Source organism: Brachycentrus maculatus, unplaced genomic scaffold (assembly GCF_059751285.1).
Source record: "Brachycentrus maculatus isolate JH-2025_06_01 unplaced genomic scaffold, ASM5975128v1 h1tg002013l, whole genome shotgun sequence".
NCBI lineage: Eukaryota > Metazoa > Arthropoda > Insecta > Trichoptera > Brachycentridae > Brachycentrus > Brachycentrus maculatus.
The window spans coordinates 9,111-29,799 of record NW_028282556.1 but is presented as its reverse complement, the minus strand read 5'-3'; the positions used below and the strand labels follow the sequence as shown (position 1 = coordinate 29,799).

Sequence of the window (20,689 nt, the reverse complement as noted above, 5' to 3'; positions counted from 1 at the left end):
TCCCAACCCCAACCCCAACCCCAACCCCAACCCCAACCCCAACCCCAACCCCAACCCCAACCCCAACCCCAACCCCAACCCCAACCCCAACCCCAACCCCAACCCCAACCCCAACCCCAACCCCAACCCCAACACCTCTTTCTCTTTATGATCTCATCAAAGCCATATGATCATCAAATAATAATATATATAATATTTTTTATTTTAAAGCTATATCTATAATTATTTATATTAATTTAAGTTATTTCTAGTTTTTTATGCTTAGGCTTAGATTTATAACAACTGTTTTTAGTCTATAAAATATTATATAAGCTTATTAACTATCCCATAAGCGAATAATAATGTTTTAGTCTTTTTCAGTTCAACTTCTCAATGATATTCCTTAGTTTGTTTGCGTCCATCGATGCTCTGTCCTTCATATGCTGCTTGAAGTCATAGCGCACAGCATCCATTTTCAACGCTAGAATACACTCACAAGAAACTACTCTCCACTCGTTCTCGTTCTTGCCTGCCAAAATGCCTGCCCAGCGATAGATCTAAGGAAAGACATTCACTTCGTTGATGTTTCCCTCGGGAGGACCGAGCGATGCCAAGACTCCCTGTTGCTGCTGTTGCGAATAATGGCAGCCTATGAAGTTCTGGAAGAAGGCCAGCTCGGTCTGAAAGCTATTCTAACTATTTTGGTAAATTTTGTTTAAAAAACCCATGAATTACTTAAACCAAGGAGTCTTAAGTAAGCTGTCCCAGCTCTGCAGATTCAGATAATTGTGACCACTCGAAAGATTTTTTCTCATTTTCCCCAACCGAAATACGCAGCCTTTCATCAGGTAAATGCTCGCAAAATTTATTCGCTCGGTAATCATTATGTTCTTGGCTAGTTCTTGGAGAAACAATGCCCTTGCCACTTCGTTTTATAAAATTTTGCAATCCTCAGGTTCCGAAGTGCTGACAATTCCGCTGTCGAGCAAACTCGCCTCTTTGCCTCGATAGGTCTTTTCAAGCTGTTCAAACAGTGGGTGCTTTGATAATTCAGAGCATTTGATCCTTTAAGTTTTATTACGACGTAAACAGCGGTCCAAAAAGTCTGCCATCTGCTTTGAGATGCCCCCTTTCACTTTATATGGCTTATTTAGGACCTTGTCTTTGATTTAGTTTTATGTATCACCGTAGAAGCAGAATTCTCCGTAAAGCAATTGATGGGAGACGACGCCGAGGGCCCATACGTCCACTTCCGAACCGTACTGGACCCCTTTCCAAATTTAAGGGGACATGTAGGGTGGAGTACCCATATGCATACTATTTTTTTGGGATTTGGCTGCGAACCCGAAGTCACCTAATTTGTAGAGCATAGTACCTGTGGGAGATTTTTTAAGGAAAACATTTTCTGGCTTCAGATCTCGATGGACCATTCCTTTGCTATTCAAAAATTACAATCCCCGAACAATCTATAAAAAAATAGGAAAATAGCATCATAATAAAAAAAACATAAATATATAACTGTCATTGATTTTATTGTACATGATAGATGATTTAAGTGGCTTCCTTTTCTGGGTATTTCCCTTTCTTCTTTAAAAAATTGGCTAGTTCCCCGCTCTAACAAAATTAGAGAATCAAGTATATGTTGTGGTCGCTCAGGAAGCAGTCGTAGATGCGGATGATAAAAGGGCAGGACACTATGGCCATTTCGATAGATATTTCCTTGAGCACCGCCACTTCATTTCTGATGATATCCTTGATTTCCTCGCCGTATTGCTTGATGAGGGAGAGACTCATTTGTTTGATGGCTACAACCTAATTATTGCGTTTCATGACTCCCTTATAGACGTTGCCGAAAGCACCCTTTCCCAACAAGCCCGTCTCGGATGGATAGCTATATTATCCGTTCTTGAGTACTACTGTCATATTTTGAATTGGTTGCTATTTCTCCTATTGACTTGAAATAAATTTTTGTTTATATTTCTGATTTTTGTTTTTGATATTATTGAAAATATAGTATATCTGCTTTATTTTTTATCAATCATGTTTAATAAATACTGATATAATAATGGAAAAAAACATTAAGTCATATGATTAATTGTGATATTTTATATGTTTGGGGAAGTATTATCAAAGCTAATAATGCACACTCCCATCGATGCATATTGGAGAAGATCGTTTGTTTTTTTAACCAATTTAATGTTCGATCATGAGATCCTCGGATAGTATTACCATCAAAATATAATACTGATCTATTAACACAAATAATAGGCTATTATAATTATTAATTGATTTTTTTAAATACTTTTCAAAACATATTATTGTTAATATTATTGCTTTGGTCTAAAAAATATAAATTTATAGAGATATATTTATTTAAGTCAAATGATCAAATAAATATTGAAAAAACACTCTTCTTCTACAAAGATCGAGCCATAATAAGCCTAATATTCGAGGCCCCTCGTAACTGCTCAAGAACTTTTAAGGCCTCCAAAGTACTAACTTTTTGATTTTTTCTCTGTTAAAACCCCATAATGATTTAAGACAAACTCCACGAGCGAAATAAGCATCATCCCTTTCACGTTCGTCCCTTTTGTAACGATTGATAAGGGCTCCGCACCTCCACATATCCTCAGGGCCAGTACGCTCATCATGCCCTGGGATATCAAAATTGATTGCCCTATATCGCTAGGATTCGTGATCAGTCCATTAGTGCAAGATCAAGCCATCCCAGTTACAACATTTGATTCGAAGGGCAAATGCAAAGTATGTCGGGGTTTTTATTGTCCCGCCTCAATAGATTACGAGAATGAGGTTGTCTGTGCCTTCTGTTCCCGCACTTTTGAGCTTAAAAAATCCGAAATGCCTGAACTTCTGGGTGAAAAGGGTTGCATTGACTTAATTGAGGCTGAATAAATAAATCCTTTCTACTATGTGTTGTTTTTCGAGATAAAGAAAGTTATGATAAAAGGCAACCAGCACAGTCGTAACCACAGCGTCATCGGAACAATGTTAGAAGCGCTTACGCAGGCCATTTAATCGACATCTGAAGAAGGAGGAAACCATTCTAAAAATAAGGTTTGCCTGATTGGATATACGGCATCAGAGTATCGTCTCTATCATTTCAATAAGCAATCTCAAGAGCTTGGGGTGATCATTTGCAGAGATTTTACAGAGTTACCAAACACCCTTGAGAACATCGCATGTGAGTGGAACTCAACTTTTATCCAAGCACTCCAATCGCATGTCACTGGAGAGGACTCGATTTCATTCGCCAGTAATAAATAATAATAGTCACAGTTGCCAGAACTAATTGCTTATCTAATCGAATCGAATCTGAAATGCAAAATCAGGATCAGTATTTTTTGCACAAACATTAATTTTACAGGCAAATATAAGACTCTGAAAAGGTCTCCAAAAGACCAGGAGTTCTTTACTGAACCATCGGAGTATACCACTAATTACTTTAAAGACATCAGTGAGGTCCTAATAAAGCATAGATCAGCAGTGCTCGATCTATTTCTATTCCTCACCAACGTATCCTCAGCCGAAAATGCAGATATCGAACAAATAAAATCAATATTTGTGAGTAGTGGAGGAAATATAAATGTATACGATATTATTACTACCATTGCGAATATGAATAACGGGACTAGTAGTTAGCAGAATTAGACGGAAAGGGCTACTGGCAATCCACTCAACAAACTATATTACGATGTTTACCGGTTATACACTCGAATAAATGTTTTTGACTTGCAGATTGATTTCATCACTCAAAATGCATACAACTATACTACCATTGTAGTCGGCCACTATTAAAAACGTACAACCCAAATCAGACTAAATGGCCTTAGCTAGGATTAAAGCATTGTTGCCAATATGGTTCGAAATCAGTAATAAATATCAATTAATAACAAATTTATGTTTGTAAGTTTTTTTTGTTATTTTATCTAACTTTATTTTTATTATTAATTTTGTATTTTTATTTTAGACTACGCTTTTAGAAAATGAACAAGGCTAACCAGCAAATCATTGTCAGATACAGAACTTCAACTCATAAAATGATTCGAATTATTAATTTTACACTGTTTCGGAGCAATGAAGAACAGGTCCATCAAACATTCGCAGGATTCGATCCAGAAGCCACAGCTCGGGTTTTGTTATCCAACCTCACCTCCCTCAAGCACCGAGCAAGAAAGAAACAGACTAAAATTGTTGAGGAGCTTGTCAAAAGAGTCAAGGCGATTCGATAATTCTACTATTTGACTGTAAACAAAAATCCTTTAAATTTTGCAATATTTATTAATAATTATATTATAATGGCGTCAGAGATACAAACATGACAAGAAAAAATGGCCGAAAAGATACTAAGAAGCCTTCGCGATCTTTGTCTCCCATATATTTTATCTTATTTATCGATACAAACCTTTATCCACTCACATCAGACTGCCTCAAGTTTTGCTAGCCTTCGAAGAACTGACAGCACTCACTATTCCCCTCGTCACTCTCGGCAAGATTGTCTACCCCAGAGTAATCGAAATCCCTTTCATCTATCTGCTCGGAAAAGTCTAAATTCCCCAATATTAATTATATGCAACAATTCCCGCTTCCTACCAGGAATTATACCCCGAAGAAAACGAAGGCTTCGTGTATGTGGTGGATGCTGGACAAACCATATTTGTAATTATTTCTTCGCCATACGTGGAGAATCAAAACAAGGAAAATATGAAGATGCTTTAGTCATTTGAGAAAATGAGTCGCTTGCTATTCGGGACAACTTAGACATAAAATATCGAGTCGCTCGCACAAATCGATGGCAGTTTAAGCAGGGCCGCAATGCTCTTGAGTAATGTAGTGGAGAAATGCAGGTTAGAAAACAGATATGGATGCGTAAATGTGTAGATTATTTACTCATAATCCAAGATGCGTAAATTTGAGAGGGTGATCATGGTTTAAGACTCGTTTTTGCCTTCAAAAGAAGATCAATACAGCAATTTCTTAAAATAGTATCTTGGGGGAGATTGAGGCATATTTGATTTTTTGTGTCTAAATTCAATATAGATATTAACAATATATCATTCAATGTAATTAAATATTATAAATTAAAAATAGTATATATGTATGTATAATAAATTGAAAGAATTAAAGGCTCATCAATAGTGTATGTAATTTTATTAGATATATAATAGATAGTGAGATCCACAGCTTGGGAGGCACCGCCTTCAAACTATTCCAAATGCATGCACATCTAAAGATATTTATTTGTATTGTTTTATTGACTTAGTTCAAATCAGAAAGTAAATAGTGTTTGTTTTCAAAAACTTATGATTAGGAAGTCAATACATTTTATATATGATTAATCATTTAATATTTAAAAAAATCGTAGTACTAAGGAATTTATTTAATATGTATAGTATGTCTATCCAAAGTATCTTCCGGATAGAGAATATTTAAAAAGTATATTGACAAATAAAATATCATAAAATGTGAAACAACTTGTCATATATAAATTTAGGATTTTATCAGAATATAATAATTATAGATTCTTCTGTTATTTTAAGTCACAATAGATTATTATATCACAAATATTAAATATTCTTGCAATGAACAAATAAGTCAAGGACTCTCCTATCCAGATGGGTGGAAAACAGGTTATAGGCACCATGACTGTTGTTGGAAGTGTTGGCTCCAAATAGTCCATCATAAACCTAGCCAAACAATTTTAGGAATTAAAAAAGGGTAATGGCAAGGGTGGGCTAGCTGAAGAAATGGAACGCCAAATGTTGTTGATGACGGGAGGAGGAGGCAATGCTAAAGTACAAATAACGTCCTTCACACCAGGCAAATCAACCATAGTTACGACAGTGTCGAATCAAGGGACCATCTCCCAAACTTTGAAGACAGGAAATATTGTAAATGCCAATAGTATTACTGGGAAAGAGAACGGAAAACAAGTGCAGAGTGACTATGGAGGGTTGGATCTCCTCAATGCCGATCTCTTAGGAGGTAAGAAAATAAATGTTCCTGCTACCACAACAAATTCCACGAAAACAACAACTATTATCAAGCCTTTAGTTGCAGAAGTCAAGCAAGGAAAACCTCCTGAAATATCGAAATAAATACCTAAAATTTCCACTAATCCCACTACGACTATTACTGATGTCCCAAAACCAACTCCTAATCCTAAACCAACAAACAATCCCACTACGACTATTACTGATGTCCCAAAACCAACTCCTAAACCAACAAACAATCCCACTACGACTATTACTGATGTCCCAAAACCAACTCCTAAACCAACAAACAATCCCGCTACGACTATTACTGATGTCTCAAAACCAACTCCAAAACCAACAAACAATCCCACTACGACTATTACTGATGTCTCAAAACCAACTCCTAAACCAACAAACAATCCCACTACTACTATTACTGATGTCTCAAAATCACCTCCTTTACCAATAACTACTGCGAAGCCTTCAGTTGTTTAAATCAAACCACTCAAATAGATGGCTAATTTTGTCTTCAAAAAAACAGGTTAAAAGATGCTTCCAGGAAAGAAATCGATAGAAAAACCAAAAAATGGGCCAAATGTGCCAATTATCGACGAATCTGATTGTATCGATACTTTTGGGGTGGTGTCTTTGTTTTACAAAAATAGTTGCTACACTGATGGTAGATACAACTATAACGATTTCAAGGTAGAGACTGGAGAGATTGCGTCAACAAAAGCTTATAAAATTTATCCCCCATTGAACAAGTTTAAAGAATTTCTTGCGTCCAACCACTGCATCGCTTTCAAAATCATCTAAAAAATACCGCACATCATATACAAATTCGAAGACAACAGTTTGGACGTTGTCGCTGAAATACCCGCTGATGCAATCAGTCCAGACTCCTTCACCCTGATCACGACAGCAATGATTTCGCAAATAAGCAAACCTGTAGTGTATTTCTGCAGAAAGGCCAGCGAAAAAGTATCTTCGCTCTATTCGATTAACAAAACAGCAGAAGGCGCAACAGTATTTAAAGATAAAAATATCTGTATCGAGCAGATAAATTTCTCAGTGGCTGAAGATCCAGTCACTCCCTAGATGTTTCCACACAGTCCTGGGTCTCACTACAATTGCTATAATCCCAACAGAGATATATTTAGACTACAGGCAACTACAATAGAAGCTATTGTCTGGTCAAATATCTCCAAAAATAAAATCAATCTGACCCACATCGACCGTGGAAAGTGTGAACTATTTACTTATCCACTTTTCACGATCCAGGGTTTCCAGCTGGCCGCGGCCACTGGAGACGACCAGTTCGTCTACCATATAATTGCAGAAAATGATGAATCCAAAGATAAAACTGAATCCAGGAAACTATGGCTGGTAAAGTCAAATATCAAAACTGGTAATTTGATTCTTAAAGAATCGATGCCTACTGATAAAGGGAGTCTGAATGTATTTCACTTCGACGCTTGTCAGATGGCACTAAGCAAAGGAAAGATCGGAGTCATAATTTCAAGGAAGATGACGTTGAGTGGAGATGGCCTTAATCATCAGGGGGCATATGCAGCAGTATTTAGTGCCGACACTCTCAAAGTATTGGCTAAGCACGGACAGACATCAGGCCACTCGTTCGCCCACAGTCTTATCGTGAGATCCGACGGCAAGTTCACCGGATACGACTTGGGGGACAACTATCCTCGCGCGGTGCATCACTGGAACTTTGATGAGTCCGACATAGAGTATAAGCAAGTTTATTCTTTCAAGACAGCCCACGGGAAATAAGCCAAAAGTCCTGCCGGGGTGGCATACCCCGTCTATACTTAGATTAGCAAGGACAAAGATAAGTTTTTCAAATGGTCCAACGATAACATGACTTACACTTAGCTTGGAGCCACCGGAGTCTTGGAGCACAAGTCCGGGATGATGCTTTTTTTTGCAGGCGAGAATTCACCAAGACCACTGGACTCTTCTGCTACAGGAGATTACAATAACTGTTCACGAAATCTTGGTTTTGTGAAGGTTAGCAAGGACTTGAAATACGGAGATGGGATACTTTCAGAGGGACCTGAAGAAAATGGTGGGTTTTTCACCTTCCAAGGAGCTTGGTCACTGCAGAAAAACAAAGGTATCATTTGGTTGACCGCTCTGGGAAAGAATGAGAACGTTTCGCGACTGAAGACAGCAAATTTCAGCCAAGAGAGGGTGTTTTTGATTTTTGAGTGTTGGAGCAAAGATGCTTATCTGAACACGCAGTACATGGTGGTCGACGGCAACGGCAAGGTGGTCGTGGCCAATCAGGTGATTCCGTTCACGATTCGTTTACACAAATCAGATGACATCTACTGGGACGGAGGGTGCGTAATCTTTTATTCTGGATCTAAGGGCAAGACAATCAAAAGATTTAGCATTAAGCAAACCCAGTGATAATTTTACAAGTAAATACCTTCTTATTCTGATTATAGTTTATTGTTTAAATAAAACTCAATAATTTGTGAGTGTATTTCTTTTTTATTAAAAGCGAAATAAGTACAAAATACCAAATATATTGAGTTAATAAAAAATACATCTTAAAATAATTTTCATCAATATATCAATATAAAAAACCCAAGATTGTAAGTGAAATGCCAAATCTTTTGTATATCTCTCAAAGATATAAAACAATGAATTACCTCCTCCTCGTATTCCATACTATACTCTTCTTCATAGAAATCCCAGTAATAACCTTTCTCACAAATCCTTCCCAATCCACAAAACAGCTGCTTCGGTAGTGGCAAAATCCAGCTTTAATCAATATCTCCTCCAAGCCCCTCAACCAGACCTCTTGCGATTCGGCTTAAGTCAATCTCTTTGGCTATCAGTTCAAAGGCATCAGCCTTGGATGTCGTTGCGGACAGACAATGGCTCACACCGGATACTGCACACTTTCAGAACACTCCAACAACTGTACAGATGTGGACCCTGTATTCTAGCAACAGTTTGAGAAATATTACGCAAACCAACTGTTTTGTGCTACAGTTCGTCCACTTAAACCTTGTGAAAAGTGTCCGACTCGAATGTGTTCAATAGTAGAAACAGACCCGTGCCCAATTTTGAACATTTCTCTAGTGGACTATCTTCCCAATGGGAATTACAGCAGTGTAGGGTTCATAGCAGGCCGGATTCTCTCTTATTCTCGAATGTAAGGATTCTCTCCAGTGACTTCGACCGTCACAGTCCGTGGGAATGGGATTTGTCTGGATAACTCATTGTAAAATACTGATGGATTCTCCTCTTCTGTCCACAACTACCCCTTTCTCAATGTTTAAAACTGTACGAACTCTATTGATAACAGATATACTTTACTTAGCAAAATTCCGGATTATATGTACTACCATTCAAATAGCCTAAAAAATGTATCTCCTGAAGGAAACTACTACAATACATTCCTGAAAAACTTTAACAGAGTCTCTCCAAACTCTATCCAGCGGGTTTTCTAATTTACTAAAGCCGATATCACCTTCGCTGCTTAAGTTTCAATGGTTCTAGGAGCTACATTGGCTCTCTTGGTAATGAAATATTTGTTTATATTTTGGCTAAAGAAATGTCTGGTGTTTTCGGTGTTGTTGGATTGGGTTTGGATACTGGTGTACTATCTTGCATACATGAGAGTTCGAGATTTCAGGGTGGCTACTGAGGACATAGTTCCAATTGATACAACTACGCGTTCTGAACTTTTAGATTGTATTGAGAGAATTAATATTGGAGAAAGCATACTGATGGTGTGCTTGGGGATTTCGTGTATTTTGATCATCATGGAAGTCTTGAAATTGTTGCATGCTTTGATCCGAGTGTGCTCTTACAGTAAAGGAACTGACTTGAGAAGCAGCATTTCGACCGTCCAACCACAGATTGATGTTTCATGACCATGTCAATCAAAAAGAAACACGACCACCTTTTTCTTTCTTGAAAGATGGGATGTAAACAACTCTATCTGCTAAATGTGTAGAGATTCACTATTTCTCATCAATTTTTCTAAAATCTATAATCAAATTATGCTAAATAAAAATCCATATAAAAATCCACTTATAACAAAACCACCTTTTATAAAACAAATCAATAAAATGTTGCTCAAATAATATATTTATTACTTATTGAATATAAAAAGTTTTTTTCGAATATATTATAAAATGGCGTAATCTAAACTGGAATGGAAAGGTTTAGCACCGCAAAGATTTGAAATAGGACGTACACATCTTCGTCCTGAAAACTCTCTGTCTTCGGGATTTAAAATCCAATAATCATTCGCTTCTTCCGAAAACGCAGGAATCAAGTGCTATGAATAGCAGAGATCTGGAGAGCAACAGCCTCGTAATTTCCTTAAAACATTCGAACAGGCCAACCAAAATTCCAATAACCAGTTCGACCCGAGGGGGAAAAAGACTTACCCCGATTTCGCACCCACCCAAAAACCCCACCGTCCAGAAAATAAACACCTGTCGATGGGGGAGTGTCAAACTACTCAATAACCCAAAGGGATCAAGACCTTCGGTGAAGTTAATAACCGACCTTCGGATCACAACTACTACATTGAGGAGAAACTACAAAGGAAAGCTCGAGTTCTTGGACTCGAAGGCAAGAGGAATGACCTCCCCGTTAGTTCATTGGGTGATAAAAGTTACAAATATCCATAGTATTGCAAAGATTACTACAAATAAGGGGGGTTAATTGTGGGGAGCACGATGGCAGCGAGAAGAAAAGGACCTGCGGTCGACCAGATCAAGATCATACCGCTGACCAAACCAAACTGGGACGTGCGGGTGAGGATGGACGAAGAGTAGCAATAGCGGAAGGTGCTCCAGGAGGTAGATGAGTGGGAACTCACTACGCTCAAAGAGGGCAATCCTGACTGGAAGGATCCTGATAAATTTTTCTAGAGGGAAGAAGCCAAGAAGTTAGCCCAAGGAAAAGATACGAAAAAGGCACCCAAAAAATGACATCCATTGTTTTTTAAAAAATAAATTTGTTATCGTAATCTTTCTCCTAATTTTATATATTTTATTTCTCCAATTTACAAATTCTAAATGTTTCTATTGAATAAGTTTCATATTTTTAAAAAGTATTGAAAATATATTTATATAGATTATAGATAATAATCAATAGTTTGGAGTATATTGAATAAAAAATGCATACTAACGACCCACTCCAAATTAAGAAGCAAGATATTGAACACAGGCTCACCGAAATTCAACGACTCCTCAAATCAAATGTATTATCATCCTCCCAATCAAAAAAACATGAACTTAAAATATTTATAATTTACTAGATGGGAACATATGAATAGCCACCCACATCCAGTCACCTAATTTCTAATACCAGTCGCAATATCATATAACCACCATTGATAACAAACTCTTCTCGAATGACAGAAGATACAGATATCAGGAGCGAGCTCCTTGAAATTAAAACATTATTGCTTAAAACTCTGAAAGGGCAGGAGCGACTGTAAAAATAGGTAGCATAGGTGAAATCGATGCTGCGGGGAAACGAGCAACAACGGATGCTCGCACCTCAGTCTGATAGGAATACATAGCAAAACCTAATGACTCAGAGAAGCCCAGCCGATAATCGGTCGGAGTTAAGTATTGTAGAGAATTTTCGGTCAAAACTCAACCAGTATTACAACGCCTGAGACAAGTTTCAAGCTAAATGAGTCAATTTGTTTCAGATAAAAAGAGGATATCATTATTTTTTTTATGCTAATACAGTATTAAAAAATTTTTAAAAAAATTAGCTGGAAAATTACGCTTTTTTATTTATCATTTTTACTAAAAAATTAGTATTTGTTCAAAATTAAAGAAAGTTTGATAAAAGCTGAACTGACTGTAAAAAAAACTAGTCCTTAATTAATTTTATGTAGGAATGTATGTATATTTCATAATGTTTTTTTAAAGCGTATTTCAAATTTTTTGTATATTGTGCTATGTTACCCTTCTAAAAAAATCCAAACATTTCTCATGAAAATTATATTAAGATTATTTATTTTTAGTAACAGAAGAATCTTCAATTTTTAATGTTAGAACTTGTTTATGAGATAGAGGATGAGCCACCACCAATTCGTTACGGTAATTACGATCCCCTGTTCTGCACTAAAAGAAATGGTGAGCCATTTTTTGTCACAGGTCCTGGATGTAACTTATCACATAGTTAATATCATTCATCATCATCATTTTATTTTGAATTCATGTTTTCACTGAACTGAACTTTATTTTTCAAATGCCATGTAGATGGAATATCACTAGTCATGATGGGTCTAATTAACCTTGCCTCAATTATAATAATAATCTATCTGAGTAAAGCACCCATACAAAGTGCAGGCGCCTACCAATTGTTTACATTAGTGGCTCTTTTATTTATCGATATCAGCTATATCTTCACCGCATTTATGAATCCTGGCCTGGTGGTGACGCAGCCTGTCGCCAAGACCAACCACTACTGCAAAGCGTGCAGGAGATTCAAGGAGGAAGGCACCAGGCACTGTGAAATATGTCAGATTTGCATTAAAAAATACCAGCACCACTGTCCCATGTTAGGCACTTGTATAGGAAAGTACAACACAATTCCTTTCTACTTCTTCGTGTTGGCTATGTTTCTTTGGAGTATTGAAATATTATCAACTCTCACCGTTTGCATTACTTCGAAACGTTCGAATTGAAAAAAATTATAAAATACCAGTCCAATAAAATTCAAAAAATCGGATTATTTAATATCAGTATTTTATTTAATAGCTTATTTAAATTATTATTTGATTATGCATGTTATGCAAAGAATAAAAATTTATTGATGAATAAAGAATTGTTTCAGATAATAAAATGCTGACGTCAATCGAATTGCAACGTTTCTCATACTCGTCGTAAATAGCGTTGGCTGGTTATTGGTTTTCTTCCTTGAAGGTGTTGTTGTCCAGACTTGTCTGTCCAAGCTCTTCCTCAAGCTATTGTTTGTTGATGGTTCTCACAACCCCTAAGTCGATATTTCTTTTTTTCTTTCTGCCTGAACTTTCATCGGCTGTGCCTAACTCATTTCTGCTTTTGCCAGAGTTAGAGTTGTTCTGGGCAGATTAATCTTATTCCAGCACCTCCTTATTGTAATACTGAATCTATTCCTCTCTCAGTTGGCTTTGCCATTATAGCTGCGCTCTACGTTTTAGAAACCTAAATCCCACGCACAATAGAATAAAAACCACAATACCCCCAAGAACCAGGCCGACAATCAGTGGGACAGGGTTATATGGTTGAGGAGAGGGGTGCTGATTAAACTGACTTCGGGGGTGTTGATTGGCATTGGAAACGAAGTGATTGATATTCCTACGTGGAGTGTGGAGCCAGCAGCAGATCAACTTGAAAGCTTATACCTGTATCAACACAGCCCACATATTGAATATCGGCTCCATAATAGTCTATGGCGCAAAAATAGGCATACTGGTCAAGTGGCTTTGCCTTGTAGACGTTAGAAAAGTAGTTAGCCTCATTTTCCTCTCCGTATACACAATTTGGACAATTAGAGGTCTTCCAGGAGCTGTCAATTAATAGGATATTATATATGATAAATGTGCTCACCACGCTGTCATATGAAGGAAACTGACAGTTGAGGACTCCCTGGTCCACAATTGTTGCGGTGTTGCCCGAAGAGGAACTCATGTTGTGCCACCCTATCAGGCTGATCCTGACGATTGAATTGTTGACTCCCCATCGGCTAGGGACGGTGAAATTTTGATCTGTGGAGTTGACGAGCACTTAAATAGAAGTGTAGGCTTCCTCGTTGCTCTCCATGACGAGCAAGGAGATATACAAGGTATAGACTGCCGCATTCCAGCCAGTGAGATTGTTGAGAGTGACGTTAATCATGCTGGCAGTAGCAGTGGATAGATAAACAGCAGAGATGCTTGCATTGTCTAGTCTTTTCTTAGTATAAATCGTATTGATTCCTACCACAACGATAGGGTTGGTGTATTCGAGGGTGCTCATGTAGGTGTTGTCAACGAACGTAGATCCATTTTTGTTAACAGTCTGGAGGATATAGCTAGAGAACACCATGGAGTGGACAGAGACTCCTAAAAATAGGATGAGAATGGCTTTGAAAAGAAACATTGAAGTAAAAAAGTGTGAGATTTGTCGATCTTTGTATCTTCAAAGAATGTTTGACTTTGTTATTTTGCAACGATTAAACAAATATAATTAGATATATTAATTTTTGTCTGGTATAATAGTAATTACAAGAGAGATCTCCATGGAACATTATATTTTTTATAGTACTTTTTGTTAATTTGCCACGATAAATTCAATAATAGTAAGATTTGAAGCAGTGCATCTATTTTTTCACTTCATAAAAACGAAATCTAAGTGTTTGTATTGTAGATATTTCATATTTTTCCCCAAGATTTAACAGAAATTTATTTGTCCTTACTATTTTTTTTATAAAGTTATATATAAATTGTTATTATTGATTTCTATAAACATTAAAATATATAGATGATATTGTCGATATGATATAAAAGATCGTATGTATTGATATTTTTTTCAAAAGAATATGTCAACCAATTCAAAATATTGTGATATATAACTTAAATTTTGGCAATACAAATATTTATATATATATTTAATGTATTATTATATTGTTGATTTTAGTCTCACACCCACATATATATATTCAATGTATATTTAATTATGTATTCATAGTGCATGACCAAATACTTCAATATTTGGTTATAGCTATAAATGTATTGTTATTAGTAAACCTAGCAAATTTCTTCGCTAAATATTTTAATGGGATTCCATATTATAATAATAATTATTATATTTTCTGCTTCAACAATTAGAATTATACAAACATGAGAAAAGTCAAAGCCGGAAAGCGAGGTCCAGCGACCAAATACATCTCCCGCTCCAAAGCTATCCGCAAACTGCAGGTCTCCCTAAAGGACTTTCGAAGACTCTGCATTCTCAAGGGAGTCTATCCAGAGAACCACCTCAGAAGCTCAAGAAGCTCAACAAGACCTACTACCACTCCAAAGATATTAACTTCTTGGCCACTGACAACCTTATTCAGAAGTTCAGGGATCATAAGGTGTTCCTCAAAAATACAAGAGAGCTCGCTCCCTCAACAATTCGGGACAGATCAAGTTCCTGCGCACCCACAAGCCCAAGTATACTCTTACACATCTATTGAGGGAGAGGTACCCAGAATTTATCGATGCTTTGCGAGACCTTGACGACCCACTGTCAATGCTTGCCTTGTTTTCAATATTTCCCACTCATTCATAATTCCAGTTGGAACACGATCGTATCGAGAAATGTGTGACCCTTTTGCGTCATTTCCAACTTTATGTTATCCATGCTAGGGCGTTGAAAAAAGCCTTCTTAAGCATTAAGGGAATTTACTACCAAGTAGAACTCATGGCCAGCAGATCACATACCTCACCCTTACGAATATCCTCCAAACCTCCCAATCGACGTGGATTACCGAGTCATGAGCACATTCCTAGAGTTTTATGAGGTTTTAGTAAAGTTCGTGCTTTTCAGACTCTATAAGGACATGGGCAAAGAATATCCACCAAAGTTTTTGGAAAATACAGATCTTCCTTTTAGCTACTCTCAGTTCGAACTCGAAGCAGCATCGCAAATTGGCAACATTGACCAAGACGAAAAATATAAAATTGATGAGGAATTTGCAGACAAAGCCAAATTCCAAGAAACAAAAGAGTTGTTTTCAGGTCTTGTGTTCTTTTTGAGCAGCGAGGTTCCGAGGTATTCACTAGAGTTTGTGATTCGAGCCAGCGGCGGGGAAGTATATTGGGAAGGCGCTAATCCAAACATAAACATTGATAGCAAGGAAATCACTCACGTGGTTAGCGATAGAGAGAATCTGAAGCAGAAGAAGACGAAATAATACGTACAACCACAATGGGTTTACGACAGTCTTAATAATGAAATGTTGCTGGGTGTCAAGGAATACGCGATTGGACAGGTACAATATATTTTATATATATGTAATTATTAATTTATGAAATGTTTAGACTCTTCCACCCCATCTGTCTCCTTTCGTGACCAACGACGACCCAGAACGACACGTGCCTGACAGAGAAAAGGAACTCGCTGTCCTCAAAGGACACCTTCTCGCCCAAGAGCAAAACTAGCCATCTGAGGATGAGGAAGAAGAAGCGATTGAGAACGAACTAGAGCCGCCAGTAGTTTCCAAGAATGCTAAAAATAGTAAATCCAAGCCGAAATACGATATTCTCGAAGAGGAAAAGCAAAAGCAGAAGCAGAAAAAGGTGGAGGACAAGGAGATTGTCAAAATGGCCAAGGATGTCATGTCTGGCAAAAACAGAAAGCTATTAAAGGCCATCGAAATGGGAAAACGAAAAAATCAGCAATAGAATCAGAGACTATCGCAAAAATCAAGCAGAGCAATAGATGAACCAATATTTATTGTTCGATTTTTATACATACCTATATATTTAATTTTCATTCATGCGACTTTATTTATTATATTTTTGTCTATATTTTTGTAATTACTGATTTATTTGGTATTTTTAATAATATATTACTTTAAATAATATAATATAGTAGATATTTAATTTTAATGGATGTAACCAAATTATTTTTAATCATCTTCAATTAATTTATAATTATTTCCTATATTTTTTGCTTCCTTTCTCTCCCACAATCGGACTTGACTAAAATACGAAGAAAGCCGATATACAACAAATAAATACCAACACACGTAATGGATAATCTACAAACCACTTTTAGTTATCGTCAAACTCCAGCTATAAATATCAGGCCATTCAGCCACACCTGCAGGGTCAGATAGTTGTTACCTTCCCGACAAAAGAGCATGAAAGATCGAAAATACACTATTCACCACCCACAACAACCACCAATGTACCTCCGCATTCGCCACTACTTCCAACGGCTTCTCATCAGTTGAACCAGGCTGCTGCTACCTGTAAATCAAGACAGTTCAATATCTTGCTCTGCCATTGCAATGTCATCTATTACAAACTCCTCAAAAACAGTATCACTGATCTCGACTCCTATGTGCAGGTTCTTAAGTTTACAAACGAAGAGCTGCAAGAGGCAAAAAGATCAAGGGTACTCTTGGTCAAAGAAGGAATGGATAAGGCACTCAAAGCTATGCTTTATAGAAATACTGAGGTTAGCAAAACTATCGACTAGTATTCAACTGGGTTTCGGAGCAAAGTACGAACGCTGGGGATTTCAACACAAAATAAACGGAGACAAAGTCCTGATTTCGTGGTGCGGTATTTAATTCAGCATTTGATGGAGAAAAGAAGTCAATCAGACCCGCTCATGCTTGCCAAACAGCAAATCAGTTTCGTAGGTCAACGACTGGATAAGCACGCCAAAGAAGCATTACCACATCTCAATTTCCTTGTGAAGCTAGCAATGCCTAAGAATGTCTCTCCCAAAACAACGGAGGTGAGAACTATCTTAAACCAACAAGCAGCCAATAAATTCAGAATCCATAATATTCCTTGATAGGAATCCAGTAGTTGCTGCTGGCTCCTCGACTGGGCCTAGGGTGCAGCCCGGGGATGTTTGCTCCTGGCTTCAACAAACGGAGAGTGTCTTTGAGTCGGCATTGTTCGCCTGAAGGCAAAAATAATAACATAAATAATAGAATCTACATTAAATATATCGACTAAAAAAACACAACACCAATGATGATGATAATGACCAGGGCCGTTTCCACCGGGACAAGTAGATCGATATTATCAAAGATAAAATTAGATTTCTAAACTGTGAACTCGCGATCAAAGTCACCAAAGAGCAAGGTTATAAAAAGATTCATCGAAATTCGCGCAATTCCAGTATATTCATTTGAACAGAAAATTGAAGGAAATAAATCTATCTGTTTGGGGTTTTACTCATTTTTTTTAATAAAAATTATGGACTTGTTATATTTTGGCAAAAATAAACATTAATAGAAAAAATATAAATAATTATATATCGTAGAAATATATCAAAACAAAATAACTATTGACGTCGAACAATAACAAAATATCGTATATCTTGCATAATAAATAGAATTTAATCAGGTTATTATTTTGATAGCTTGAGTGTATCTTCGCTCCTTCTTAAACCTTAGACAGTAGAAAAATTTAATCCAGAATGCTCCTTCCGAAAACATCACTAGAGCTTAATAAGGAACTGCGCCTTCCTATTAGCAAGCAGAGGTCATCACTATCAAAAATACCTCCACTAATAAAACCAAAAATCACCATCGCATTCAATTGCCTGCCAAGGAAACCCTGCCTCCTCCTGTATCTTCTCCTGTCTCGAGGCTTCTCTCCCTCAATAATAATAGTGGTGTTATGCAAACCCAAAACAGCATTCATCAAACACACATCAACAAATTTCCTCTACAAAAAAGTACATCAAGAATCCAAAATAATCAACCAAAGACCAATATCAACGCTATTTACGCCTCCCTTTAATAATAAGATCATGCGAGTCGATTCTAACCATGGGATAGTCACAATACGAACACTGTGATAGGATCGAATTAAAATCTAACAAATTCAGGTTTAGCGACTAGTAATAGCAACCTTACGACTAGAAAATTTACAGTTTCTTCTGTAGATAAATTGAAACCCTTCAGAAATAATAGCACGCTGTTAAAAAGTTTAAGTCCAGATAAATTTTGAAGAAATATTCGTCAGCATCCTTACCTTCGACAAAAGCGCCTATGAGCACTTAAGTAAATTCAATACAAGAAAAATCAGTGAAGTAACACAAAAGAATCTTTTACAGTCAGCTCAGAATGATTTTGAAGGTCGATTTTGAATAAACATCAATCTCAATATCATTTTTCAAACAAAGATACTCATTTCAAGCTTAAATAACAACCATAAACCAATATAGACACTTCATTTCAGTCTCAGGCTAATGGATCTTTCAGCAGACATTCGCTTCGTGAAGGTCACTACCTCAACAGCATTGTTTACAATCATCTACTTTACGCAGAAAAAAGCAGCACCAAACTGTCGAGATTGACAAGCTTCTTAAAGAGTCATGTTGATGATACACATGTAGCTAAAAGGGTCTCAGACTTTAATTCCACTCCCCTCGCAAAGTTAGAGATTCTTCGACGAAGAGCGTATAACAGCGGAGGATACCACGGAGCTTAGGCAACAAAGGGTCAGAATATGCTGAAGAGTCCATTAACAAAATTGGGTCGGGTGCCTAAGGAGGTTTGTTTTTTTTCTAGCAAATTTCTCAGCATCAGCCAGCTTCATCGAAACAAGATTGATAATAATACTTCTGAAAGAGTATCGATTTTTTAATAAATAAATATTCATAAAGCCTTTACAGAATTCTTCCTGAAAATATAGATTATATATTTTTTTATCAATATTGTATATAGATATATTATTATTATATTTAACATATTAGAATCAATCCAACTTCGCAACTATGGGAGAAGGTATCAAAAAGTATCTATATAATTCCCCATTTACTTCTATATTTTTTTTATATATATATACCATTATCGTAGAGACTGGGAAGATAATGATTTATATCGTGCTGACAATACTGACTCTCGCGTTCCTTTTCTTTATTTTCAATACGCTCCGATGCTACTTTAATAAAGGAGGTTCGCTGAATAAGATGATTAATAAAATCAAACTCAGGAAAAGAAACAGATACAATTTATCTGATTTTTAAACAACAACTGACGATTGTTTATTAGCCTCCATCAAAACCTATTATTTTATATTCTACCAATGTTACATTTATAAAGGTTTATGACATTGAATATTATTTAGTCTTCTCATTAAATAATACTGTTTCATACCCTCCATAATTATAGGACTACTAGGGTTAAGGGTCAGTAATTTCCTTTCTCAAATTAAACGATTGATATCCACAATAGAATCAACTATTATGTTAAAAGTATAATTTCTTATGAATATTATATAAAATGTCACTTAGCTTCAATATTTTCAGCATTGTCCGGTTTCGCCACTTTCGAAGTTCTTTTTACTCCAGTCTTCATGCAGACCATTTCAGTCCAGGAGAATGGGAGCATCAGCTTTCCACTCGTGTTACTAGCAGCATACAACACTCCATATTTTTCTGAAGCCGTACTTAAATAGACTCTTTTGCCATCCCAAAGGAAATGAACTTTGCTTTTAGCACATCTCCGGGCAAATAGCACTACTCCATCTTAACACTGTCGATTTATTTTTCACGCACATTTATTTTTTTATTATGCCCTACAAATGCTGGGTGACGGGATGTTCGTTGATCTGAAGCACCTTCACCCAGGCTGCCTCTTCGCGAATTCTGAATACTTTGCAGATGAGCTCGTCCCCAAGGCTGAGATTAACTGATTTGTTTTCGATGTTGTTGTTGACTGAGATAAGTTTTGCATTATTGTTTGGGGGTTGGCGATGTCCTCTACTGACACTACGCCCACCGTTGAACTATATATAGTGTTGTTATGTAGATACAACCCGTAACCAAGCTGATAATCGGGCCTGTTTTGGCAGACCGTGTCTCCAATATTTACTCTGAGGTTGTTGACAGACATTTTCTAGTGATAGTTGTATATATGTCTTCGAAAAGATGGTAGCAATTATTTATAAATATTATAAAATTGGTTACGAAAAAATGATATGTCCTAAATGTTTTGAATAGAGTTTT

General features: G+C 36.7%; 2 long non-coding RNA genes across 2 annotated transcripts; one reads left to right on the top strand and one right to left on the bottom strand.

Moving 5' to 3' along the window:
* Positions 1–344: 344 nt before the first annotated feature.
* LOC148298454 (uncharacterized) lies at positions 345–1,963 on the bottom strand. Its single transcript, XR_015839188.1, has 2 exons — positions 1,519–1,963; positions 345–1,445 (listed from the first exon to the last, which is right to left on the bottom strand). It is a non-coding gene; the product is annotated as an uncharacterized LOC148298454 (long non-coding RNA).
* Positions 1,964–2,358: 395 nt separating this feature from the next.
* Positions 2,359–4,992, top strand: LOC148298453 (uncharacterized). Its single transcript, XR_015839187.1, has 4 exons — positions 2,359–2,471; positions 2,521–3,869; positions 3,968–4,244; positions 4,306–4,992. It is a non-coding gene; the product is annotated as an uncharacterized LOC148298453 (long non-coding RNA).
* The last annotated feature ends 15,697 nt before the right edge of the window (positions 4,993–20,689 follow it).